At 46.9% G+C, this 27771-nt stretch overlaps 1 protein-coding gene across 9 annotated transcripts in view; it reads left to right on the top strand.

Moving 5' to 3' along the window:
• The window catches only part of SLC16A7 (solute carrier family 16 member 7), a 504734-nt gene that overhangs the window by 87847 nt on the left and 389116 nt on the right, over positions 1-27771 (top strand). The window contains exon 1 of one of the 9 annotated variants that reach the window (XM_069629860.1): positions 23691-23933. The exons of 7 other annotated variants lie outside the window; for them this stretch is intronic. The gene's annotated coding sequence lies outside the window, so the exon portion shown is untranslated. Of the gene's footprint in view, positions 1-23690; positions 23934-27771 lie in introns of those variants that run through there. One more of the 9 variants, XM_069629855.1, reaches the window with a different exon arrangement.

Below are 27771 nucleotides of genomic sequence, written 5' to 3'. Positions count from 1 at the left end.
CATTCAGGAATAAATGGGACGGGCAGGTGGACTAGAAGGGTTCATGAGGGAAATTCTGCTTTGCGCCCAGTGTGCGATAAGGACACAGTGTTGCTTATGTTCAATAATTGAGACTATAGAGCAGTTATTCCATACTTTATGATTGCTTACTGAAACAATTACTTTATGCAAACCTATTCACCTATATCAGAATTGCTTAAGATACTATAGTAATTCAGAACGCACTGAGAATGATAAGTAAGCATACAGTCTGTGATAGTCCACATAGTTTTGTATTAAATGAAATTAGTCTGTATAACGTCAACTACATGCTTGGGATACCTACATGATCAAAACACACTCAAACGAAAAGTAGTGCTTTATTTTTCTTTCAGTTTGCCTCCACAGCAGTAATACTACAGAATGTAATGACACTTCGCTTCAGAAGTTGGCATAATGCAAAATGTAGTCATTTTTGCGGATTCGTGTCATGAAGTATATCAATAAATGTTTGAAAAAATTGGAATTGCTTAATTGTGTAGTATCCCTGAGGAAGTGCAAATCCAAGGCATGAAACGTGTGTCGGCACAGTATATGATTGTCGATTGATGCAAAAAAGGCACACTACATGACTATTAATGGGTGTATTCAATTCCTCTTTTGTATAAGGATTTTGATGCTGTTCACTGTCTGGCTCTTAGGACCACCCCGGGGGTGACATGGGACTCTGGTTGCCATTTGATGATTGACCAAGTAGAGGTGTGACGGGGGTCCACTAGTCACTTGCCCTTGGTCTCTGGTGCGGGGGAAGGGACAGTCACAGTTATACCATGAATATACTGCCTCCCCAAAAAGCAGAGTCTGAAACTCCCGCTGCCCAGACCCAAAGCGCCAGCACGGAACCCTACAGCTTTCCCTTTCAAGGGAAATCAGTCGTTCCATGTCACTCTCTGATGGTAGCTTGTGTTTGAATGCAGTTACAGCGTCACCAGGTACATCAGTGGAGATCGCGGGAACCGCAGTGAACTCCACTGCTAAATGGATACAATGTTGCCAGCCAGCCTGTGACTTCTCCAACAAGGAGTGTTTATCGAGGGAAGCAAAGTTCCATAAGCATTGTTCCGGTTACCAGTCATTTGGTCGAAAACCAAATGGTCGAATGACCATTTGATCGAAGTAAAATGGTCGGAAAAAAAAGGTTGAATTTTTTTTATTTTTTATTTTATGGGGGGTTCCCCCCCACCCCCTTTTTCTTTATTAAAAATATTTTTTAAGCAACCAAAACTTGAAAAAAAATATAAATAAATACATAAAAACATTCGACCTTTTTTTTCGACCATTTTGATTCAATCAAATGGTCATTCGACCTTTTATTTTCGACCATTTGACCGGACACCCATTGTTCCCTGTCCAGAGATTCACATTTCCAAGTCACTGTGACTCTAATACGAACATGGAAACAAAGAGTTCACAAAGATACCCAGTCTATGTCCAGCCTCCAATTCCCACACTGGCACCACATGATACGCCATCTTAGAGCAGGTAGCAGCAGGGAAGGTTAGAGGGGGAGGACTAGCATCCAAAATGGCAGACACGGCAGTTATAGGCTTAGTCCAGCCTTCACCTAATTCCAAGCCACAGGTGCAGACTCTCAATGAAAGTCCCACCCAACCAAAGAAGGGAGCACACTATAAAAGCAGCCTGCAGAAGTTACTATGGGTGTATTGTTGGAGAAGGTTGTGGCAGGCGGTTGGAGAGTGGCACATGTAGCAATATGGACATGCTGGAGAAAAGAGGAGGGGGGAAGGCAGAGGAGGAGGTAGTAACAGAGGAGGAAGTCGTATTGAGGGAGGAGGCTGTGGTAACTTTAGAGGTTGCGCCATCAGAGGAGAAGGTGGTAACCACGGAGGAGGACATTTAACAAAAGGGGATGCAAGGTTCTGGACAGAGGTGGCAGTGTTAACCAGGCATGAGGTGGTAACAACAGGTGGGAAGTAGAAATAAAGGGTGAACCAACATCTAAGAAGGATGACGAGAAAACATCCTTAGTCAGAATGGAAAGGGTGGCACAAAGGGTCTGGCTGGCTTCCTCCCAGGCAGGCTGGCTGATTACACATTACTCATTGCACTCAGTCAAAAAACGGGATTATGGGCCGAAAACAATCTTTAATTGAAGGGACGTTATGGTTGCAGTGAGGAATCGTAAAACCATAGATGTTTGCCATTTATGGTAAGTATTGCAGCCATAATGGCTGCCCCACTGTGCTCTTTTCATACCAAAACACGTGATAAAACAAACCGCATCACTGATGACATCACATATCGCATCACCAATCTGTAGACCTCCATCACACTGCAAATTAAACCTTAAACTACAATACAGAAATACTTCAGAAACCAGCTCAGGCTTTAAGTATTTGGTAGCTTTTAACAATACAATAGTTAAAATTAATCTCGTGAAGTAGTCGTGTAGTTAGAGAAAAGGTTTAATTTGTAGAATGATTGATTTTGTTTAGATTCAGTGTTTATAGTAATCTTAACTTTGGCGTTCCACGTGGGACCTTAAGTCTTTTTTTAAATGCTGGATGTATGGGTTCAGTTTGCTTGTACCACGTTAGCTGAGGTCTTAATAAATTGTTGATCCAAAAGAAAACAGGTTGGTACCTTAAATACGCTAACAAAGTGATTTACTTGTGAGCTTTTTGGACCAATTCCTCTGGAAGGGATGATATATTATAAATCATTTGAAAAAATAATTACAGCTTAATTAGCCCCTTCTGGGATTCCTTCTCTGTTCATGTCTGTTTACCTGATTTGTAGCTCGGTCAGAGAGTCACACATTGCAAATGTTCAAGCCCCCGACCCCACACATTGCTGTTTTTAAGGTCTGAATTGTACACTGTGTTAGGTGGGTTAGGGATCAGAGTCAAAGACGATATCAGGATTGTGTTTCAACACAATAATGAGGAAAGGTTGTGTCTGACATGTCCAAAGGGCCCTCACAGACCTCTGAGAAGCTTGTGATGCTGGGGCTTTTTGAGGGCTGATATGAAAGGGCCGGAGTGATTCTGGGAACACACCATTGCCTTCTAGAGGTTGGTGGGGCTGCTGCAGTGTCAGCTGCCAGCATAGGGCTTTGGAACAATAGATAGATAGTTTTGGGTCCGAATTTTGTGATCCCTGTATCTCTCTCGCTGGGAATTGTGAGAGTCTGTTATTTGGGATAGTGACCCATGAAACCATAATGTCTGTTCAAGTCACCTGTCTGTGTATTGAATATTTGCATGCATTTGAATTTATTGGTCTTTCTAGATTTGTTATTCCTGAAATTACCCAGTATAGCGACTTTAAGATCAGGGTTATAATTTGCTTCTGGAAAATGCTCATAAACTGCTCTTATTTGTGCATTACTTGAAACGCTGACCATGGAGGTTCACGTGCTTATGTAGTTGACCAGATTCCCCACAAAAGTACCATGCAAATAATCAAGTATACAATGTTGTTAGATGCACATGTAAACACCCCGTCATGTTGTAGTCCTGTCCCATTTGGAGTATCTGGATTGCAACCAAAATGTTGATGTGCGGGCAAGTTAGGCATCTTTTATTTGTGCATTGCATGGTTTCTTCTTCTGTACTGTTTGCATGTAGTTTGCTACTTGCCATCAATTCTTTCAGATTGGCTGGTTGTCTGATAACAAGGTGGGCATCTGAGGGAAAACCTCTCCCCGACATTCATCTTGTTGCAGGATGGGTTGTAGTTCCTTAGCAATCTTGTGGTGGGCTTTCAACTCTGGATTGTATGCCACTACCAGTGGCACCCCGGTTTGTGTCTCTTTCGCTCTGTATTCTTACAGATTGCTCCAGATCTGTGTTGCCCTGTGAATCTGGCTGTCCACAATTCTGTGGTTGTATCCATGACTCACAAAGTATGATCTCAAAGCTTGCATGTTTTTATCCTGGTTCCCTTTGTCTTAGCATATCTTAATTCTTGGTTGAATGTTGTGCCATTCTTTGCGCACACTGGGTGGAAGCTGTCACTCTTTAATTGGCTGGCCTGGTTGGTTGGTCTGCAGTATACCGGGGCCTATAGCTGGTCATCTTTTATTGTTATAGCAGTGTCAGGGAAATGTACCTTTTCAGGAGAGTTTGCGGTTGATGATTGAGTGGAATTCATTACATCGTCTGTGCAAGCTCTCCAAATCAGGAGGGTATCGTCAATCTCGTGCAGATATCCCAATGGTCTGAAGTCACAGATGGCGAGGAAATCCGCCATTAACCATGCAATGGCTAAATGTGCATACTGCAGGGCCATCTGAGCACCCATGGCCACCCCCATCATTTGGAGATAAGTGGCCGCCCCAAATTTGGAATAGTTGTGGGTTATGATGAATCCTATGCAGTTGGGTATAGTGCCAGCAAGTGGTTTATGACTAAATGCACATTCTTACATGTCTAGTGAAATCGTTGTGGGGGATTTCTGTGTAAAGTAGGCTTCCAAAGAAGATTTAACTAATTCCACGACTTTCACTGCCTTGATTAGTGTATATAAAGAAACATGAATTCTATCTAACAACAACCCCAACAGACTGTGAGTTCAGGTCAGCCAGGGAAGGCTATGTAGTTTCTAGCTAGATTTTCTGCCTCTGCTCACGCAACAGGACTGAAGGCTGGCTCTTCTTTGATCCCTTGGGAAGTTGGTTTAACACCTCTCCAGCCCAGGAAACTCTCAGCAGGAAGAATTTTGGGAACTAAGCCTCAAAGAGGCACACACAAAAGAAAAAGGCCAGCCTCGGACCAGGGTGTTCAATACCAAAGGGTTTTTGGAGCTGCAGGCTTGGGAAGGGGCAGAGGTAGGACAGTGAGAGAGAGCAGAAGGGCTGGAGGAAGGGTTCCACCATCGTGGTCTTTGGTGGGTTTCTCTTTCCTTTCCATCTCCAAAGCACTTTGGGAATGATACTAGAAGGCCTTGGGCCCCTTAAAGCAAGCTTGCTTTCTTCCAATCCCCAGTGTTATTGCGCCTTTAACAGTAAGGGATCACTCACTCCTTCTTTGATTCATCCTGGACCCTGAAGGACAGAAGAATATGTTGGTACTCTTTTATGGGACCAGGCCTTTCCAAAGGACTCTGCCAGAGGTGAAGACATCGGTGCCAAGGCAGAGGCAAGCTCTGCTCCCTCACAGCCCCAGGAACCATTGGGGCTGACGTGCACTCTTTGCCAGTTGATCAATTAGATGAGTTTGTCCAGCAAGAATGCATAATAGAGTGAAGGTGAGTGGACCAAAGACCGATCCTTGTGGGACTCCCACAGGCAGGAGCGTGGGGGAAACGGTGTTAAAGCGACATGAAGTGTAGAACGAGCAGTCCGTTTCACACCATCTCTCACCCAGTGAAAAATCTCTTGGCTTTACCCTTGACTGTGATCTTTTGCTCAAAACACACATGGCCAAGAAGATCCCAGCTGCATGGTAGCAGCCCTTGCTTCTATGCAGAGTCAGGCCTTTCAGAACAAATGGTCACCCACCTGGACTTAGACATCCCATTTACAGCAGCCCCAGATGTAATCTTAACCCCTCTGATTTCTGTCCGCCACGCTGCAGCAGGTCTCCTCACAGATTCGGGCCAACTCGCACCCATCCTTGAGGAGCTGCAAGACAAAGCATCCAAAAGATCACTGGCCGAGACCCAATTTCCGGACGCGAGGGCCCCACATAAAATCACCAGGCCCCTGGCTGGAAACAAAGAACTTCAATATGGAATAAACGGGAAGCAGGTATTTATTTTCATGCTATGGAAGAGGTTACCACTGCAGGTAAGACTGCCCCACTCCATGCTGCACGTCAAGGAGGACCTGAAGACCCTACTCTTCACAGAACACCTTACCAATTGATGATCACTTCTCTCAGCCCTAATTCTGCCCCCTGCGGTACTTGCCACTCTTCTACTGCCTCTCTCCATCCTTGCTCCTCTGGTACTCCTGCACCTTTCCTGGTAGCCCCCTGGGTTGCTCCCCTACGCCAGAGGACCTCAGGCAGCAGATAGTCTGCTTACATTAATGAATGGCTGCAAGGCTTGTGCCAAAGCACCCACATCACAAGGGATTTATGAGCCAGTAATGCCCCAAGGAACAGTAGGCAGTCATGCTTATGAGCCGCAGGAAGCCGGGCTCAGGTCGAGGGGTGCGGGTGGATGGCGTTCCCTCACTTTTCTCAGAGGGGGGCCGCCATCCCACAGGTTATTTTGGAGGCCTCTAAATTATCATTTTAAGCACAACTTGGTGATTTTAAACCGTGGTCACCAGGTTCACAGGTCAGGCCCTTCACCACTACAGCATATAACCTGGTGAAAAATGTTGAACAGCTAAGGGACTCCACACTCCAGGGAAAACATTGGCATTGATTCTTGGGCTTTAAAGCAGGGCACACTTTTTAACATTTTCAGACCCTATTCGAAGGAAGTGTCCTCTCGTGGATTTTTGTGGATGTTGATTTTATGAAAGGCAAATGCCATTTTGTCCTGTGCAATGTGTATGGTTATGCAAAGCCACTTGAATCAAATATACATATTTCACCCTGATATGCCAATTTCTGGCGATGTCGCATACAAACCAGGGACGTCATTTGGGGGTCGACAGGGGTCGCAGTTGTGACCCTTGCAGTCTCCCTTGCTACCCTTGTGGTCTCCCTTGCTACCCCTGTGGTCTCCCTTGCTACCCCTGTGGTCTCCCTTGCTACCTGATTTTTTTTAAACTTTTTCTTTTTTTACTTATTCTTATTTTTTTTAAATATAAGGTCCTAGGCTGTGACCAGTGTCATGTTGCTCTTTATTTTTGGAGTGTCTGACTTTTTTGTTCAGGCCTCTTAAAAAAAAAGGGGGGGTTTCACAAGTGTATCACTTTGAGCAGTGATGCTAAATAAGTAGAATAGGCACAACACATAATTTGTCTTTCTGGAATTCTATCCAATAATTGCTAGACTCATAAAGATTTATTTTCAGGCACACTTCAGGTGGTGAATCACTGATTTAGCCTGTTTTTAAATACCTCAACTCAGCCTTTCATTCTTCTTAGGTTGATAAATGAGTACCAACACAGGTTGGGTGATATTATATGTATATTTGATCTATAAAAAGCACTTAAGCGTAAGTGGTATATAGTAGCATATCATTATCATTTGGCCTTGGACGTCTGCTTGCATTCACAGTAATTTGGAAATATGGTCCGGTTATAGTATCGACTCAAAAGGGTCGAATGACAAAAGGGTCGAGTCAATTCGACCGAAAAAAAGGATAGATTTTTTTTTTTGTGTGTGTTTTTTTTGGGGGGTGGAGGGTACCCCCCCCCCAGAGCCCTGTTTTTGGTGTAAAAACACCTTTTTTAAGCTAAACTAGAGCAAAAAAATAATATACTTTTTTTTTTAAATGTCGATCCTTTTGTTTTCGGTCGAATGCACTCTCACCTTTGGCATTCGATCCTTTTGTTTTCGAAACTTTAACTGGACACCATATGGTCCTATACACACTGATATTAACGATACATATGGTGATCCATTCTTGTATGAAATGTATATAACATTATAGTGATATCGTAACCATATTTCTCGTAGTGTATTTAGGAACACTATGTGATGTCCCTTCCTGTTTTGTCAAGGGGTAAAAGTTTGTGTTCCATCACTTCCCGTCATGTCAATTCGAAATGGGGGGTCAAATGACATCACTTCCCGTGATGTCATCAGAGGTCAAAGGTCATGTGATGTCACTTCCGCTACCGCAGGCATTTTGGTGAAGTGACGTCCCTGATCCAAACGCATATGTTGATGAGTCCCCTCACTTTGTTTTTTTAGGACTTGAACCCTGCACGATTCTTTATTTTGCATTCGGGTTTTTCACTGCCAGGCTGAGGTCTCGATTACCGGGATCGATAATCATTGCTCCTCAGTATAGGACGTCGCTCAGTGAGCAGGAGCTACTTCGGGAGAACAAGGAGCTTAGTAGGCCGTGTAGTGTGCAGCAAATGTAATTTCAACATGCGGTTCAGAAATCTCACTTTTACTATCACGATTATTACAGTTATTGACCAATTATGTTTCATAGGACATTCTTCTATTATAGCATCGTAAAAATAAAATTAAAAATTGTACATTTCAAAAAAGAACGCAGAGTAACTTGATTTGATATGATATGATATGGCATTTGTAACACGCCTATACACTTGTTAACCCTTCACCTGCCCCGAGCCACCCCCGTGAGGCACACATTCCTGTAGCCACACATTTTTCCAGCAGTCCTTATGACTTGAGGGGCACATAGATCGCTCCTGTGCCCCATTTATGGTTTTTTTAATGTTCAATTTTATGTTGCACAAAATCACTACTGTAGTGGTTTCACAGCACCCAGGCTTCTCTGGGTGTTAGCGTCTTGTGTCTCGTCCTGGGGTGTCCAGACTGTGATCTTTTGAGCAAAAGGATCAAGCGGGTACTGGAGGGGTCAAGTGGGTACAAGGTTTGAAGAGCAGAGTATGGACGCATTTTGGAGAAGGCCAAGCTGAGATGCATGGTGACCCAATCAGGTAGATCGAAAGGAGAGTGCACAAGTATCAGTGCAAGTTCCAATGTGCCTGCACTAGTGAGGGGGTTTTCGAGTGATAATCTAATAGTAGTAGAAGCGGTGCGTGGTTGCGTGATGGGCTCTAGATGTGCACTAGAGGACCCTTGTGGTAAGGGTCTCACGGAGAGAGCCTGCATAGTGGACCCAACGGGCGCATGGAAATCTAATGCTTGTTGGATGTTAAATGGACCCCAGGCCGCCCAGTAGCATAATCAAGAACCTGTATACAAATACACACGGACACGTCTTAACGCTTCGGGGTCCCGGCGGCAACTGCCTCGCACAGGCTTCCCGTTTATTATCTGTGCATGCGCGAGCCAGAATGAGGCCCGCGCATGCTTATGGCTACGCATCTTACTCGGTAACAATGCTGAGGGTATCAACTCTACTATTTCTACAATATTACTCGTCATTGTATGAGTCTCGGCTTCATAGAACCGGGCCCCAACTGGGAGCGTATTTAGATGGGGCCACTCTGATATGGTTGAATGACGAGCAACGAACGCCATTAAATGCCACCAGAACGGTGAGTGAAATCACTTCTGCAGTCAGGAAAGGCTCTGGGTCCAGATGGATTGGCATCTGAATTCTACAAAGAATTTGCAGATGTGCTGGCTCCGGAGCTGCTGGAATTATACAAAGTTACCCTGGAACTGGGAGAGCTGCCCCTTGCAATGAATGAAGCTAGAATCGTAGAGCTGCCGAAGCCCAATAAGGACCCCCAAGATCGTAGGTCCTGTCGACCTTTGTCGATGTCAAAACTGGACAGTAAAATATTTGATACGTTCTTATCCCGTAGAATTCTCTCTCTCCTACCGACTATGATTACAGATGACCATTCGGGCTTTGTACCGGGTACTTCTACTTCCCATAATCTCAGAGAGGTGTTCAGCAGTATGGCAGTGGTTGACCTTGCGATTCCCGTCGTTGCTGCCTTTTTAGATGCTGAAAAAGCATTTGACTCGCTTGAGGGGTTGTTCATGATGAAAGTTTTCACTAGAATGGGCGTGGGCTCATACTATATTGTATTCCAAATCCACTGCCAGGATATATACTAACGAGTCACTTCGGTTACTAGGGCTACACGCCAGGGCTGTCCCCTTTCCACGATACTATTTGTCTTAGCTATTGAACCTCTTGCTGTTATCCTTGGAGAACACCATGCTGACAGGGGGTCGCCAGGCTGTTTGATCAAAATGTGGTACTCGCATTGTATGCGGTTGATTTGCCAGTGTTTGCCAGAGTGCACTATGCAGCCGATTGTAGATGAGATAGTTAATTTGGCCAATATTCTGGCTTGCACTTTTAGCTGGAGTAAATCAGAGCTGTTTCTATTGACGGAGGCGGTTAAGCCGGGACATGTTGCGGACATTTTGGGTGCTCTCCACATCAGGTTAGATATTTACGCATAAATATAGTAGACACTGCTACTCAGTTGTATACAGTGAACTACAACCCACTACTAACGAAAATCCAACATAAGGTTACCTGATGCTCAACGCTGCCTCTCTCCTTCGTAGCCAGGATTTCATTGGCCAAACTAGTGCTACTTCCTAAGTGCATAGATTTGTTTTTGAATAAACCGATTCGCCTCACCACCTTGTTCTGGGGCAATATGGGCAGATTTGATTGGTCTTGTCTAGGGTAGGAAATCCCTGAATAAAGTAGGATACGCTGACATTACCATATAACCAGGGAGGATTGAATGTGCTGACTCGGGAGCTCAATGCGCTGGTCTGCACGCTCCATCATGTGACTCACTGGTACCAGAATCCCCCAACACCACCACCTATCAAATTAGAAAAGGTGCTGGCCCTACCATCAGCCCTGCAGTATATTCCTCTGTCTATAGATCCATGTCACTGCAGCTCGATAGACCGAGTGGAGTACATAAAGTGGGCATCACCGACGCTACTTAAGAAGTGTGACCCTTATCCTCCTTATGCCCCACTTGGTGTTCTGGGCAGCACTGGTGGAATTTCATTCACTGAGGACAAGGGTATCGGGTGCATATTGCATAGCTCAGATTGGAAGATTTACTCAATAACGGGCATTTTATTACCCTAAAGAGATTCCAAGAATGATTGTCCCCTCTCACTTTCCGCAGCCCTTCTGTATAGTCGAATGAAAAGGGGGCTGAAAGCAAGGTATTTTATTTATTTAAATTTATAGAGCGCACTGCAGCCCAAAGGAATCGAGGCGCTTTACAAGAAAGTGTAAGCAGGCTTAATTGATGGAACGGAGAATACATTCTTGGTTACAAAGCAGGTTATGGCAATTATGCAGGGGACAAAGTCAAACTTAGGACAAGCATAATGGACAGAGACTGCAAGAAGTACATGTTGAAGAGTCAAACAAATAGCCTCGTTTTGATGGCTTTGCAGAATGCCATGTGGGAGTCAATCATCCTGAGGTGCGCTGGAAGGGCATTCCAGAATGCAGCAGCCATGGTAGGGAAGCTGCTCATGTACACCAGACAAACCTAAAGCTAGTCCCTTCCTGAGTTATTTAATGTCAACCAATGGTGTAACCAAATCCATCTCTTTGTTGTATGAGCTGGCGTTAGCCCCCTTGCCTGCTGGTACCAAAGCGGCTAGATCCAGGTGGTCGCTCACCTTGGGAGCTTCCATTGATGATAACTGGGAAGAGATATGCAGGCAAACCCGATATAGTTCACTGAACTACCAACATTGAGCGTTACAGTACCGTTTCTTACACCAGGCATACTATAGCGGCTGGGGCATGCCCTAAATGTAAGCAGCTGAGGGGGTGACTATACTCCGCTAAAAGTGAGGAGGTTTGATCCCCACAGCGACTGGGGCATGCCCTAAATGTAAGCAGCTGAGGGGGTGACCAGGCATACTACACTCTGCTTAAAGTGAAGTGGTTTGATCCCCACAGCGACTGGGGCATACCCTAAATGCAAGCAGCTGAGGGGTGACCAGGCATACTATACTCCGCTAAAAGTGAGGAGGTTTGATCCCCACAGCGACTGGGGCATTCCCTAAATGTAAGCAGCTGAGGGGTGACCAGGCATACTACACTCTGCTTAAAATGAAGAGGCTTGATCCCCACACCGACTGGGGCATGCCCTAAATGTAAGCAGCTGAGGGGTGACCAGGCATACTATACTCCACTTAATGTGAAGAGGCTTGATCCCCACAGCGACTGGGGCATGCCCTAAATGTAAGCAGCTGAGGGGTGATTTCATTCATATGACTTGGTCATGCCCATAAATAGCTGAATTCTGGAGCGAGGACGAAGGGGTGGTAGCAGCTATCATGAACACTGATGCTATAAAATGCCCTTTGGCTTGTTTACCTGGTCTTTCCGCTGCCTTCCCGAACTGTAGGGCAGATTTGTGGTATTGACACTGCTCTTAGCTCAGAAATGCATTGCCTTGAAATGGAGTGATAGGAACCCACCAGTTGATGAAAGCAAATGCATGTGAGGAGATTTACTGTGGACTGATGCATCCAATAGCCAGACCCAGAGATGTTTGGTGTTACCTAAGAGTCTATTTGATGGGCAGGGATGCGGGAGGATATATGCTACTGTACCTGTATGCTTAGCACATAGGCTGGTTTATCAGGGTTATATTGATGTCCTTGTGAATCAGTCTCCATGATGCTGATTGGTTAAAATGATACGTATAGGATAAGCATTTGTAGGTTCATTGTATAATGGGGCTCTAATAGCCTGTCTCTGTGTGCCTGTCTTGTTTTGTAATTGCATTATAAATAAAGACAGTTAAGAAAAAACAGGACCCTTGTGGCATGGAGGCTAATTTGTTTGGGCTTGCATTTACTGAGCCTATGTGAACCATAAAATACTAGTTGAAGGTTTACATAGTCTTAACTACTTACTTCTCGAATCTCGATTACTGCACCACCTGTCTGCTGCGCTCCCCTCCACTTCATTCCTTCACACATTTCAAGTTGTCCAAAACCATGCATGCAAATTATTCCTCACCTATTCCTCACCTGCCCATCAACTCTGCTCTAAAGGACATCAAAGATAATTTTGCAATTCAAACTCTTTGGCCATGTTCACAAAACACCCCGTGGCAAAAGCACTGATTGCCTGAAAAGCATATCTCCCCCCGCCAACCTCCGTTCTTCAATGCTGAACTTGATCTCTTCCAAGCCACTTCTCTCTGCCTGCCTCAGAGCTCGGGCCTTATCGATGCTGAGTTCTTCATTTTGCAACCGCCGTGGGCAAAAACTTCTTTCCACATCATCCTCATAGCAGAGGCATAGACCTGGTAGGGCCTGAGTGAGCAAGGTCCACCCAAAATCTATAAAAGCCCACTCAGCAGCGCTGTGTGGGCATTTACAGATGTTAATGTCACTGTGGTGAGCCGAACTGCGGTCAACCACGCCATCCTCATAAAGCGACTCCATGATACCCTTGGTATCTAGGAGCGGGCACTGGAATGGCTGACCTCCTTCCACACTCACCGTGCCTCCCAGGTCATCCTGGGCTCTTTCTCCTCTCCTACCTCTATCTCCACCTGTGGTGTTCCCCAGGGCTCTAACCTCTCACCCTGGCTCTTCAACATCTATCTCGCTCCACTTGCTCACCTATATCCACTTTCTCCCCTCACTCCCTGTGTTATGCAGATGACACCCAACTTTTCTTCAAACGTCCCTCTGATGCCCTCTTTACTTCCTCTACCATTCCCAACTGCCTTTTTCTGCTATCCAGTCCTGGTGTGCCTCCAATAATGTCTGCCTCAAAGCCGGCAAGACTGTGATCCTTCCTATTGGGACTCCTGCTCCCTCCTTCCTCCCCTCACTCTGGCCACCCTCTATGGGCTCACCCCCTTCTCCTGCATCTGAAGCCAGAAACCTTGGAGTCATCTTCGACTCCTCTCTCTCCTCCCTCACATCTTGGACCGTGCCAAGATGGCCCATTTTCAACTCCACCTCCTCAGGGGCGTCCTTTCTTTCCTCACCTTTCCACAGTTGCTCAATGTCTCTAGAGCTCTGGTACTTTCTAGGATGGACTACTGCAACAGCCTCTTCATTAATCTACCCTCTCTCCGCCAGACTTCATCTTGTCCAGAATAGGGCTGCAAGACTTATCCTCAGCCTCAAGCCCAGGGACCTTATCTCCCCAGCCCTAGAATCCCTCCAATGGCTCCTGGTTGCTGCATGGATCATATTCAAATCCCCCTGCATCATCCATAAGGTTGTCTCGGGCCGAGGACCAATCTATCTACAACTTACTCTCACCAAATACTTTCCTTCCAGATCTTTACACGCCTCCGGCTCCAACTCTCTGCATGCCAGGCACTTTTCTAAGCAGCGAGCTGGTGGCAGATCGCTCTCCTCGGCTGGCTCCCTCTTCTGGAACAGCCTCCCCCCTTCCTCTCCTTCTTGAGCCAGACCTCCTCAAAGTCTGGAAGCTCCTCAAGACCTTCTTCTTCACCTTCTTCTTCCCCCACCTTCTCTTTCCTCCTCTCACTCTCGTGCTAGTACCCCACAGTCATTGAGATTGTGGCCTGAGACCCTATGTGCCCTTCTGGATCCCAGCCTTGCGCCCACTCGCCCTCAGCCTTCCGCCCCATCCCAGCATTTGCCTTCAGGGACCCACTGGCTTGTGTTCTCACAGACTTTCGAAATAGGGATTGCCTTACTGCCACAGGTTCTACAGGCTAAATATAATGGAACAACAAAAATGAACCTGGGCGAAATGAGATCAGAACATCTGTACACATTTAAACAATACCAAGTATTGTCAAAAAATATATATATATTTATTTATAAGCAATTTACACAAATATTTATTGTTCTCAACATCCACATTTAAACACCACCATTCATTCCATCATTCATTCACAATCTCACTATACATGTCAATATTCCACACTTGTGGTACTAAGACCACCTAGAACCAATATATTAACATAAATTTCAACACCTCTTGGTGATTACAGTAAGTGTTAATACAAAAACAAATAGCATATTGCTTATTTGCTGTAACTCAACATATGTTTCGGTCGTCACAATAGGCCCCTAATTAAAGCCGGCAAATATAAGCGAACTTCTTCAGGAGACGGATGGTTCTGTTGCAACCACTCCGAAATTCAAAAGGTGGAGGATGTCATCAAACCTCAATCTCCACGTGATATAATGGAGACGCGTGTCAACGATGGACTAAATCCTGCAGTGGTGCTAGATAACTCTGTGCCTATACTGATCAATAATTCAGGTATGGGCGTGTCTTGCGTCTTTAGTCAATAAATCCAAAGAGGAAAAATCCCTGTTCTCGCCTCATGCGGCTGAGTCCAGATATGTTCTATTCTGGTACCCCAGTTTTTTCTCACTGCGCGGTGGTTCCAGTTCAATGTTCCTGAAGGGATACATGGAACTAAACGTCATGCTCATATATCTAACTAACTCAGAACATTGTCAAGGTTTTGTTAATGCTGCTGTCTCACTCCCCTGCCCCTCCCTACATAAAGTTTTGGGGAGGAAACAGATCAAAATTGCCTTCATGAACCTTTGTACAATCATGCTGGAGGTCTATAACGACCCCACTATCATATTAGGCTTTTCTGACCCTAAAAATAAAAATAATAATAATAATGGGTCGGTGTGCACAGTGACTGCCAAACAGCTTATAATGCTGATGGAAAACACACAACTGCAGCCTTAGCTGGGCTGCTGCCTTAGCTGGGCTCCATGGCTGTTCAAACACCTCTATATGCGTGAAAAAGGGAAAAGCAGACACATCCCGCATCTATTCACATGCACTGTGCACGCTGATTGTCAGCAGAAATGGAATTGAAAGGGTCGAGTTTACCCTCGCCCTCTCTCTCTCTTCAAAACCTCAAACAAACTGTGTGAATTTAAACACTCAAACACACACGCACATTTTACTTAACCTGGGTTCCTTCCCTCTTGTCCTGCACACACCAAATTTCGTGCTGATTCCTGGGCGTGGCTTCCTTAAATACGCCATCAACATGGTGAAAGGACTCTTGAGCCCCAGTTCCCAGAGACTTCTGGGCCATGTAGTCCCTCCGTGTGTAAAACACCATGTTGATGGTGTATTTAAGGAAGCCACGCCCAGGAACCAGCACAAAATTTGGTGTGTGTGCAGGACAAGAGAGAAGGAACCCAGGGTAAGTAAAGTAAAAATGTGCGTGTGTGTTTGAATGTTTAAATTCACACAGTTTGTTTGAGGTTTTGAAGAGAGAGAGGGCGAGGGTAAACTCAACCCTTTCAATTCCATTTCTGCTGACAATCAGCGTGCACAACGCATGCAAATAGATGCGGGATGTGTCTGCTTTTCCCTTTTTCACGCATATAGAGGTGTTTGAACAGCCATGGAGCCCAGCTAAGGCAGCAGCCCAGCTAAGGCTGCAGTTGTGTGTTTTCCATCAGCATTATAAGCTGTTTGGCAGTCACTGTGCACACCGACCCATTATTATTATTATTTTTATTTTTAGGGTCAGAAAAGCCTAATATGAGAGTGGGGTTGTTATAGACCTCCAGCATGATTGTACAAAGGTTCATGAAGGCAATTTTGATCTGTTTCCTCCACAAAACTTTATGTAGGGAGGGGCAGGGGAGTGAGACAGCAGCATTAACAAAACCTTGACAATGTTCTGAGTTAGTTAGATATATGAGGATGACCTTTAGTTCCATGTATCCCTTCAGGAACATTGAACTGGAACCACCGCGCAGTGAGAAAAAACTGGGGTACCAGAATAAGAACATATCTGGGCTCGGCCACATGAGGTGAGGCGAATTGATAGGAGCTTTTGATTACCTCTAGTGTTGTCAAGATGAAAATATTTGAGTCTTGAGTCTCTGTGTTGCATTTCAGGCGAGAACAGGGATTTTTCCTCTTTGGATTTATTGACTAAAGACGCAAGACACCCCCATACCTGAATTTTTCATCAGGTAAGATAGTGTGTCCATACCATATATATAATGGTGTATTGTTTATAGGGCAGGCTTACTAAGATGCTTTGTCCTCCTCTTACTTTGCAGTATAGGCGCAGAGTTATGTAGCACCACTGCAGGATTTAGTCCATCGTTGACACGCGTCTCCATTATATCACGTGGAGGTGAGTGCCAATCTGTATACACATAAACTGCGATATACACACAAGATATATCTGTGTCTAAACAAATAAGAGATCGGAATTCTGATGTTATGTATATTGTTTGTTTGTAGATTGAGGTTTGATGACATCCTCCACCTTTTGACATTTCGGAGTGGTTGCAACAGAACCATCCGTCTCCTGAAGAAGGTCGCTTATATTTGCCAGCTTTAATTAGGGGCCTATTGTGACGACCGAAACATATGCTATTTGTATTTGTATTAACACTTACTGTAATCACCAAGAGGTGTTGAAATTTATGTTAATATATTGGTTCTAGGTGGTCTTAGTACCACAAGTGCGGAATATTGACATGTATAGTGAGATTGTGAATGAATGATGGAATGAATGGTGGTGTTTAAATGTGGATGTTGAGAACAATAAATATTTGTGTAAATTGCTTATAAATAAATATATATTTTTTTGACAAGACTTGGTATTGTTTAAATGTGTACAGATGTTCTGATCTCATTTCGCCCGCGTTCATTTGTGTTGTTCCATTGTGTTCTCACAGGCCTGCACTTATTATTGGCAGGAGATCACTTTGTGTCAAGCAATCTCTGCCAGGCACTTAGTGTCACATACAACTGACTCCTTGGCACTTCCCGCTGTGGAACTCCTAGCCCTTACCCCCTTCTCTAACAATACTGCAAATTACAACCCACCCTGTAAAGGAATGCAGAGGACAGACTGTTTCAAAGAAGGAAAAGAGTTGTACTCTGGATACTGCCAGGAGGGTAGTCCGTATAGTAAATAATCACAATATTTCAAGGATAATCGCTTTCAGCACAAAGGCAGCAGTGGGTCTTAAGAAGGTCTCTAATGGCCTTCGGAGAAGGACCAGGGGGTCAGAATCACAATGTACCTTGTGCTGTAGATATTCTTGGTGCTTGACATGGCTGAGTCTGTTTTGGGGCGCTTTGCAGCTTGCGCGACAGAGTTCAAGACAGGAGGCAGCTGTGGGTATCAGATGGCAAACAGTTTAGCGAGCAAAGCTGGACAGACGGCTGCAGGCTGGCCTACATCAGTGGCTGTGGGTCAGGAATCGTTGTCTCAGTGCCGGTTGGCAGTTTTGAAGCACTGGTCGAGATGTCTCGGGTGCCTTTAAGCAGCTGCGGCATAACAGTCAGCATTGCAGTCAGTTGCCCCTCGTAGGGGCTCGACTGCCTCGAAAATGTCCTTTAAGGTGAACGTCGTTAGATACTCTCCGAGGCACGTCTCCTAGCTTCTTCACTGGGCTTGTGTCCTCCTTTATGACTGACGGCCCAAAGCTGAAGAGTGTGTTGCAGGCAGCTGCCTTGGGAAGTGCCAGAGAGTCTCTGATCCCTAAGCCAAAGGGTTTAGGGTTAAAGAAACTCTAAAGGCACTTCCAACCTAGGAGGCTTGCTGCAGCGCATAGAAGGGCATGCTGTGTTCTGGCTGAGTACCGGTTCTGGAACTGCTGGAGGGTCACCTGGATTCGGTATCTCCCTCTGTTCCCTGGATGATGTTTAGGGGAAGGGTCTTGCTTGGCTTTTGGCGGTACTAACCTTCCTTTACTGGCAGAGGATGTAGGCAGGCTGTGCCTACAGCCAGAGTCCAATGCTGAGTTCTTCTTGTTACTCTTTGCAAAGTCTTCAGATCTGCCAAAAGAGGGGCTGAGCCCTCTTTTAAATCCAAATGGACCACAGAGATTGGTGGAGGCTAAGCCTACCTTAATGCACCAATCCTGGCTCCCCACCAACATTCTCCTGCATGCATGAGGTCATAACGAGAGTGCTTTGGAACAGAAAAGGTAAAGGGGTGAAAACATGTAATAGTAAGGCCCACCCACCTTCCTGTCTGTTGTGGATCAAAGGGTCCCTCTGGTTAATGGAGCTCTCTGTGATTCCTGATTAAAGCGGCAGGTCTCCCTTAAAGCTGCGGTGAGCCAAGACTTTCTGGCTCCATCGAACCACATACTCGTATCTTCTGAATGGGTTCCTCCTGCTGGGATGACTACTGTAAACATGCAGTCCCAGACATGACATTTCGCTGACGATCGATACTGAAGGCGGGAGCTGGCATCAGGTTGACAAAGTGCATATGAAAGGGTGATGGGTTTTCATGTCTCCTTTGTTAGCCACTGCAACCATGTTGGCCTGTTTGAATTACCCTTTGAATGGTATGCAAAGCTGCCACAAGCTGCAAGTCCCAACAAAAGGACAGGGTGGATGCATGGAGTCTTTCATGTTTAATTAGGCTGGCCATGGAAGGGATGCGGTTTGGCCTTGCCTCTTCTGCAGATGCATGGCCTACTTCACCTGTCAGAGATCCCAACTAAATATGACAGGGGGTCTGCCCTTGTAGGATGTGTCCACCCAGAGTACACAGGTCTATGCATATGTCGTGCAGTGAGCATAGGAAAATGTTTGCGGATTAGCCCCACACATTTTCTGGAAGTTGATATGCCATCATTCAGTTTCCTTTAAAATGTTTTTTAAAGGTCCAGGCGAGCACACCCCCACCATGCAGATGGTCGAATTCCTTGCAAGAATCCTGTCCGTTTGCCTCATTCACTGTGGGTGCCAGGAATCCACTGTGCCTGTCATAGCTAGTCTGGACTCACAGGGTTGACACTGGTATGCTACAAATACGATATGGCGTTTGATAATTATCTGACCTCTCAGCTGCAGTACCAAAACCTAGGTATGGCTTGTACTTCCAGATTATCCTGCCACCAGATTGATAGTTTATCATAGTCATGTGGTTTTGGAATAGAGGTGCAGATTAAAATTCAGCTTCTGCACTGAAGTGACTTTGCTATCCTAGCAGCTGTCAAATGGGACACTTGTGACCCCTCAATGTGCTCTGTTGTCACTGGAGAGCAAGTGCTATCGATGCCACAGGGCACTGATGTACACTGTGCTTTTGGAATGCAGTGTGATGAGAGGGGAGTCTGGTTAGAAGGCCACCCTTTCTGAGATGGATTATCTGCATCATTTTATTATTAATAAAAATGTTAAAAAGTAGGGTTTCCTTACATTTGCCGGATAACAATCCTTCACAGTGGCCATAATATGGAGTTCCTTACGGTGCCGCCACCTCTCTGCCACCAGCCACCTCCTTCTGTCCGCACATCATGCGCAGGCGCTTGCACATTGCATGCCGCTACACATCTCCATTTTCAAGATCCAGTCTGCGTTTCCCTTATGCCACAGGGTACCCAGAGGTCTGTTTGTTTATTCACATCACCATTGTGGGTGCAAGTAACAAATACAGAGTACCCCCATAGAATAGAGCTGTGGCTCAGTACCACCTTGAATCCTGCAAACATTAGCCCACAGCTACTGCCATCCCTTCCTTCAGCGGCCTCGCGACAATCCACCAGGGAAACTTTGAAGCTTCCGGATCCGCTCCTTGCGCAGGAGGTCCCTGCTGGAGGAAGGCGCTATAGAACTGGTGCCTGTAGCAAAGAGGAACACGGGATGGTATTCCCCTTATTTTTTTTATCCCAAAGAAAGACTGGGGTTTGAGACCCTACATGGACTTGGGTAGTTGAAACAAGGGTGTAACTGTATATGGTGCGCTCAACTTTCTCAAATCATGTCTGTATGCAGCATAAACTACACTTGAAGTTCCCCTTGGTGCCTCAAAAGAAATGTATAAAATATTTGTGTTGTGTAGTTGAGTTGCGCAGGGCGGATTGGTCGGTCGTGGTGTCCGGTGCTCTTTGGGTGGGGTTCCTCTCTCATGGCAGGTCCAGGGGGCGGGGGGTGTCCAGTGTGTGAATGGTGGTTTTTGGTTCAGGTGCAGTGGTCGCGTGTTTTGACCATCGGGTCGTTCTCGGGGCTGGGATGTTGCTGTGGGTTGGTCCCTGGGGGATTTTGACTGGGTGGCTTCATGGAGGGGTGTTCGTTGTTGCGGTGCGTGAGACAAGTGGGCATTCCTCCCTTACACCCACTACAAGAGACATTTGTCAAACGCACCGGGACGGTGGGTGTTCTTCCGTGGGGCTGTCCTGTCAGGGTCTTTCGGGCCTTAGGGGCGACCTGGTGGTCGAGGCACGTGCCGGCTGTGCTTATGTTTTTGAGATCGCCATTCGCGTGTTGGACTTTTTTCTTTTGGGGTTTGTTGTGGGAGGGGGGCCCTGCTTGGAGAGTGTTGGATGCTGTGGCTGATTGGTCTGTTTTGCGCGGTTTGGCTATACAACATAACTATTCCATCAGTGGAGTGGAGTGCGGCAACCTCGCCGGCACCATCACTATGAAGGCAGCAGGCTAAGGTGAGTTTGGACCAGAGCCTTGCCCAACTATCCCCAAACAGCCAGAAACACTGTAAAACATGTTTAAAAATGGCGATCCAGCGCGCTCGGCGCTGCATGCTCATTCCCCATGTCCCATTCCTTGCCCTGCACAATCCCGCCTCCTGACCCTCCCCCACAGCCCTATTGGTCACCCCCCCATTGGTCATTCTACAAAATCCCCATGCCATGTGAGTGCTGCCCTGTCCCCCCCCCCAGCCCAAAAACAATGAAATTGGTGCTTCACAAAGCACATGGCGGGAGGGCGTAGCAGGCTCTCCCCCACAGCCATACCGCTTCATGGGACTTCATTCCCTGCCTCAGAACCCTCCCACTGGCCCTGATTGGTCCCCCTCCCCCACATCAAGGACACTTCAGGGCAGCCCTCTGCCCGGCAGCCCCTGTGGCGAAGGGCCCCAAGGCCAAGGGCGGCTCCGACATTGGCAGCTCCAAGATGTGTCTGCAGGTGTCCGCAGGGGAAGCCAGTGAAGCCAGCAGTCAACAGACACCAACAAAAACTGTGAGTGTGGCATGGGTGGGGAGTGGAGCAATCACTCTACTCCAGAAAACCCCTGCCACTCTATCTTACCTCCCATTAACATAAACGGCCACAGACTCACACCAGGTACACTCAGAAAGATTTGTGACCACCAGACTGAACTTAGTCATGACAGGATTGTCATAGTTGCCTTGCATTACATAGTAACTTACTTGTCAAGGTCAACAAGCACTGCACTTGGATGAAATTTCATTATTAGCATTGCCACACTTAGAATTGTGATTATTAGCATGTCCACACTTAGATAGCATGTCCACACTTAGAATTGCGATTATTAGCATGTCCACGCTTAGATAGAATTTTGAATATTAGCATGTCCACACTTAGGTAGAATTGTGAATATTAGCATGTCCACATTTAGCATGTCCACACTTAGATAGAATTGTGAATATTAGCATGTCCACACTTAGAATTGTGAATACTAGCATGTCCGCACTTAGATAGCATGTCCAGACTTAAATAGAATTGTGAATATTAGCATGTCCACACTTAGATATTAGCATGTCCACACTTAGAATTGTGATTATTAGCATGTCCACACTTAGATAGAATTTTGAATATTAGCATGTCCACACTTAGATAGCATGTCCAGACTTAGATAGAATTGTGAATATTAGCATGTCCACACTTAGATAGCATTGTGAATATTAGCATGTCCACACTTAGATATTAGCATGTCCACACTTAGATAGAATTGTGAATATTAGCCTGTGTCACGTCTAGATAGGACTTTGATTATTAGCATGTCCACACTTAGATAGAATTGTGAATATTAGCATGTCCAGACTTGGATGGAATCGTGAATATTAGCATGTCCAGACTTGGATGGAATTGTGAATATTAGCATGTCCAGACTTAGATAGCATGTCCAAACTTAGATAGAATTGTGAATACTAGCATGTCCACACTTAGATATTAGCATGTTCACACTTAGATAGAATTGTGAATATTAGCATGTCCAGACTTGGATGGAATTGTGAATATTAGCATGTCCAGACTTAGATAGCATGTCCAAACTTAGATAGAATTGTGAATACTAGCATGTCCACACTTAGATATTAGCATGTTCACACTTAGATAGAATTGTGAATATTAGCATGTCCAGACTTGGATGGAATTGTGAATATTAGCATGTCCAGACTTAGATAGCATGTCCAAACTTAGATAGAATTGTGAATATTAGCATGTCCAGACTTGGATGGAATTGTGAATATTAGCATGTCCAGACTTAGATAGCATGTCCAAACTTAGATAGAATTGTGAATACTAGCATGTCCAGACTTGGATGGAATTGTGAATATTAGCATGCTAAAGGTCAGGAAACCCACTAACCAATATAAGCTCAATCTCTCCATACTTATCTCACTCAAAAAACTCACACAACCATCTCTCGCACAACAAGCCACACACACTTCACAACACTGCAACAACACATAAGCCGCATCAACAGCCCACGAGGACTGACGTTGACCCGATACTCGCACCAAAGCTCAGCAGCCGGTGTATACCGAGTTGAAGCTGCCAACAGAACACCACTCCTCTCACTATCCTACTCCCTCTTCACCTTACTAACCCATCCCACCTTCTCGTTTGCAGATCCGCCAGAGCACCTGGGGATCAATTCCGTTGGTGACGGTGCGCGGTACAAATACCTTTAACATTTAACATTCCCTGTAGGACATCGTCATCGTTAACGCTTTTATGCCAGGAGGTGGTACCGGCTGTATGTTTCCTGGTAGCTAGGGCGCCAGGCTAATACTGGCGTCAGTGTGGCACATATGTTCACAATCAACATAGTGCAAATGAAACATTGCTAGAAAGCGCAGTGCGTGCTGATATAACAGTGTATTTAGCATTTTAAGCAGGTGACTGTGGACTTTTTACACACAGGTGTTTCTTTGTAAAGTTTTAAAGGGATACTCGAATGCTTGCGCTGATGCCAGAGGCACTAGGAAGTCGACGTGCCTTTGTCCTTGCCCGGGTCCGGTGCCCCACGTCCGCCCCCCTCCCCCTTCTGTGTTCTAAAGGTGGAAGCACGTGCACGTCCCTGGCTATTTCTGAACCCTCCCCCCCCCCCCCCCGAGGAAGGAAGGTCATGCGTGCCTACAGCACGGCAGCCGCCGCCAGCCCCAAAGTAAACAGCCCCAAGCGGAGGCCGGCCGGTGCCAACCAATCAGGGCCCGGGCAAGGTTTCATAGCCCTATCTGGTCCCGAAGGGCTTCGATGAGCTGTGAAGAGTCCGCGTGGGAAGCAGCTGGAGCCCCGGCTGTCCTTGGACCGCACCCTTCAAATTAACCCTTGCCGGTGCTGCACACCTCGGACATCCCACGCGTTGCCTAAATTCCCCGCCGCATGCCACCTTTCTGGCCACCGTGCAGAGTGCTTTGTGTGAGCACTGGACCAATACTCAGGTAACACGTCTTTTTCTGTTTAAGCGGCTCTACGTCATTCTTAATTGGGAAATGAGACTTCAGTCGGCCAGGACGGTGCTCGTGCAGAAGCCGCTACACTAGAACAGTAGCGCCTTGTTACTATCACACGGTACCCACACGCGTGTCACGTGGCTGCCGCGAGATGTGCAGGCGGTGCCGTGTGAAACTGACTGCTTAGCGTGCATACATGACCTAAGCGAAGTCAGCCGCCCAAGGCAAGGTCAGCAGAGGTCAGTGTGAACGCGTCGCTCCGCATCTCACCCTTCTGAAGCCGATGAAATAAGTACCATTGTATGGGGTACGAGTCTCCTCTGGCATTGGCCACGGGCGGTCTGCAGCATGCGGGCCCCCCAGGGTTTTGGACCACTGCTCCCATAATTCCTCACCCATGACTATGCTGGCCAGGGCTGGTGTGGGAGTGGTAGAGCAGAACACCCGGAGAGCCAGAGGTGTTCGACCCTGCCTGCGGCGATATGCAGTCCTGCAAAAGCAGCCAGTTGTTATATATTTATTTATCCTTACACCCGGAAAGAGTGAGGCGACCTTCTCTGCGCCACTTTCATCAAAGGGACAAACGGCCGAGTTCCTGCACGCATCTTAGTATCCATTTAGGTCTAGGGTGTATTATCTGAACGCATTATACCTGTATAGGGTATGTACGGGGACGTGTATTGTTATACAGTAAATATGCATGTGTTCCATTGAACAGGAGATATTTACCCATCTAATCAGGGTCACGATGCCAACAAAAGGGCCTTGAGGTAATTGAGTCCTCAATCTCCGGCCGAACATGAGTTCTGCTGAGCATTTGCCCGTGGTGCTGTGAGGTGAGCGTAGGTAGTCCCTCAGGATTTGATACAGTGTTTGCTCAAAAGGTTTGTGGGGCGAGAGGGCGTGATCTTGCAGTATTTGAAACCCATATATTGTGGGAAGTTGGCAAAGTCTAGGCTGGTAAACAGCGTGCCGTTGTCAGACTTGGTGACCTTTAGAATGCCGTATGTCGTCAGTATGCGATCCAGGCTGGTAAAACGGCCTCCGCTGCGCTGGAGGAAATGATCTGTACCTCCGGGAATCTCGAATATTCGTCCATCACCACCAGGACATACGTGACATCCCGGAGGGGCCCAAAGAAATAAATCGCCAGCTTCAACCTGTTTGTCTAGCCCGGGGAACAATGGGCCTCATTACACGGTAGGCGGTAACCATGGCGCTTGCCGCCGGTATTTTACTGTGTCCGCCTTGGTGGATGGCGGAATTACCGCCCTACTCCAAGGTGAGCGGGGCGGTAATTCCCCATTCACCAAGGCCCTTCCCCATTCCCATTTTTGCCCCCATAGGGCATAATGGGAATGGGGAAGGCGCTAATTACGGTACCACAAATTGCGGTACCGTAATTAGCACCGAGTTCCCTTTGCGGCACCCTACTTTAACGGCTGGTAAAACCAGCCGTTAAGGTCGGGTCCCGCAAAGGGAACTCGTAGTAAGGCGGTAAGGGTTTACCGGTACCGGTGCCCTTACCGGTAAAACCTTACCGCCTAACGTGTAATGAGGGTCAATATCTTTTAACGGAGCAACTGCTTTGTGGATACCACCCCTCAATGTCCTTCATGTGCCAAATTCACGACATGTTGGCGTAGTGACTTGGGAATAACAATTTTGCATCCCTTCATGACAACGTGGTCTTCAGTAATGGTGAGCTCATCCTGCACCAACGTCATGTGTTTGATGTCGTCTTACAACGCGGCATCGAGATGTTTGGCCATGTCTTTAGTGTGCTTCATTCATCCTTGGCTGATGCACTGTGCAATGATGGCAAGAGCCTTGTCAGCCTCTGACTCCTTTTGCAGTGTTCTCCATGCTACGGGCAACGGCTTCATCTGGTGCATGACGTAATGCAACTAGGCCTTTGCAATGGAGTGTTCGGGTTGGTAGGTCTCGGCCGGATGGCATGAGAGGTAATCAGCTGGGTTCTGGTCCTTTCCCGGTCTGTGGCAGATGGTGAACTTGTAGTTCTGTAGCCGGGGGCCCCATCTTGAAGTGCGCAGAGGCATCCTGGTTTTTGGTTTCCCGTAGATGGTAAGGAGGGCCTGGTGGTATATGGCGACAGTGAAATGCTTCCCGAACAGGAAAAGATGAAAATACTTGCAGGCCCATATGACGGCCAGGCACTCTTTCTCAGCCTGCGAGTATTTCTGTTCTGTGTTTGTCAGGCTGCGGCTGGCATAGGACATGAGTTGCTTGTTGTGCAGGGTCTTGGGGTCCTATTGGGCCAACACCATGCCAAGGCCTACGGGGCTGGCGTCGACTGTCGCCTCTGTCTCTTTAGATCATGGGTGCACAACATACGGCCCGCGGGCCAGTTGCGGCCCGCAATGCCCTTTTGACCGGCCCGCGAGGCACAAAGACTTTCCTAATGGAGGGCGGCCCGCGGCCACCCTCCATTAGGAAAGTCTTTGTTGTCTTCCGGGCTGGTGAAAACACTGGCCCTCATTGGCTCAGCACACACACGCATCACGTCGCTCCTACGAGCCACGTAATGCATGTGTGCTGCACCAATGGAGGGCCAGCACTACGGCTGGCGTGGTCCATAAGGCTTGATGCCGGAAGGCATTTCAGCCTTGGACCACGCCAGCCGTAGTACGATTCCAGCGACTTCCAGCTTACCTGCCTGCCTTCCAGCACGTCTCTGGTACGTGGTCTGTTTGTGTTTGTGTGTCGGGTTTGTTTTGCTTTATGTTTGTGTGTGTATGTTGCGGGGGGGGGTGTCGGATGTGTGTGAATGTTTGTATTTGAATGTATTTTGTGTGTATGTTGAGATGCGGGGGTGGGGGGGGTGTCAGATGTGTATGAATGTTTGTGTTTGAATGTATTTTGTGTGTATGTTGAGATGTGGGGGGGTGTGTGAATGTTTGTATTTGAATGTATTTTGTGTGTATGTTGAGATGTGGGGGGGGTGTGTGAATGTTTGTATTTGAATGTATTTTGTGTGCATGTTGAGATGCGGGGGTGGGGGGGTGTCGGATGTGTATGAATGTTTTGATTTGAATGTTTTTTGTGTGCTGAGTTGGGGGATGGGGGTTCGGGTCTGTATGGGTGCATGTTTGTGTGTGTGTGCTGAGTTGGGGGATGGGGGTTCGGGTCTGTATGGGTGCATGTTTGTGTGTGTGTGCTGAGTTGGGGGGATGGGGGTTCGGGTCTGTATGGGTGCTTGTTTGAGAGTTTGCTGATTTGGGGGGGTGGGGGGTTTGGGTCTGTATGGGTGCATGTTTGTGTGTGTGCTGAGTTGGGGGGGTGGGGGGTTTCGGGTCTGTATGGGTGCATGCTTGAGTGTGTGTGTGCTGAGTTGGGGGTGGGGGGTTTGGAGTTGGGGGGGCTGGGGGGTTCAGGTCTTTATGGGTGCATGTTTGTGTGCTGGGGTGGGGGGTTCGGGTCTGTATGGGTGCATGTTTGTGTGTGTGCTGAGTTGGGGGGTGGGGGTTCGGGTCTGTATTGGTGCATGTTTGTGTGTGTGCTGAGTTGGGGGGTTTGGTTGGGGGTGAGGGGGCCATGGGGTGGGGGGTTTGGTTGGGGGTGAGGAGGCCATGGGGCATAGTGTTTGGTTGGGGGTGAGGGGGCCATGGGGCATAGTGTTTGGTTGAGGGTGAGGGGGCCATGGGGCATAATGTTTGGTTGGTGGTAAGGGGGCCATGGGGCATAGTGTTTGGTTGGGGGTAAGGGGGCCATGGGGCATAGTGTTTGGGGGTGAGGGGGCCATGGGGCATAGTGTTTGGTTGGGAATGAGGGGGCCATGGGGCATAGAGTTTGGTTGGGGGTGAGG

This window comes from Ambystoma mexicanum, chromosome 12 (assembly GCF_040938575.1).
Source record: "Ambystoma mexicanum isolate Mex_15411 chromosome 12, UKY_AmexF1_1, whole genome shotgun sequence".
Taxonomy (NCBI): domain Eukaryota; kingdom Metazoa; phylum Chordata; class Amphibia; order Caudata; family Ambystomatidae; genus Ambystoma; species Ambystoma mexicanum.
The sequence above is the reverse complement of the archived record's forward strand: the minus strand, read 5'-3'. Positions and strand labels throughout refer to the sequence as shown.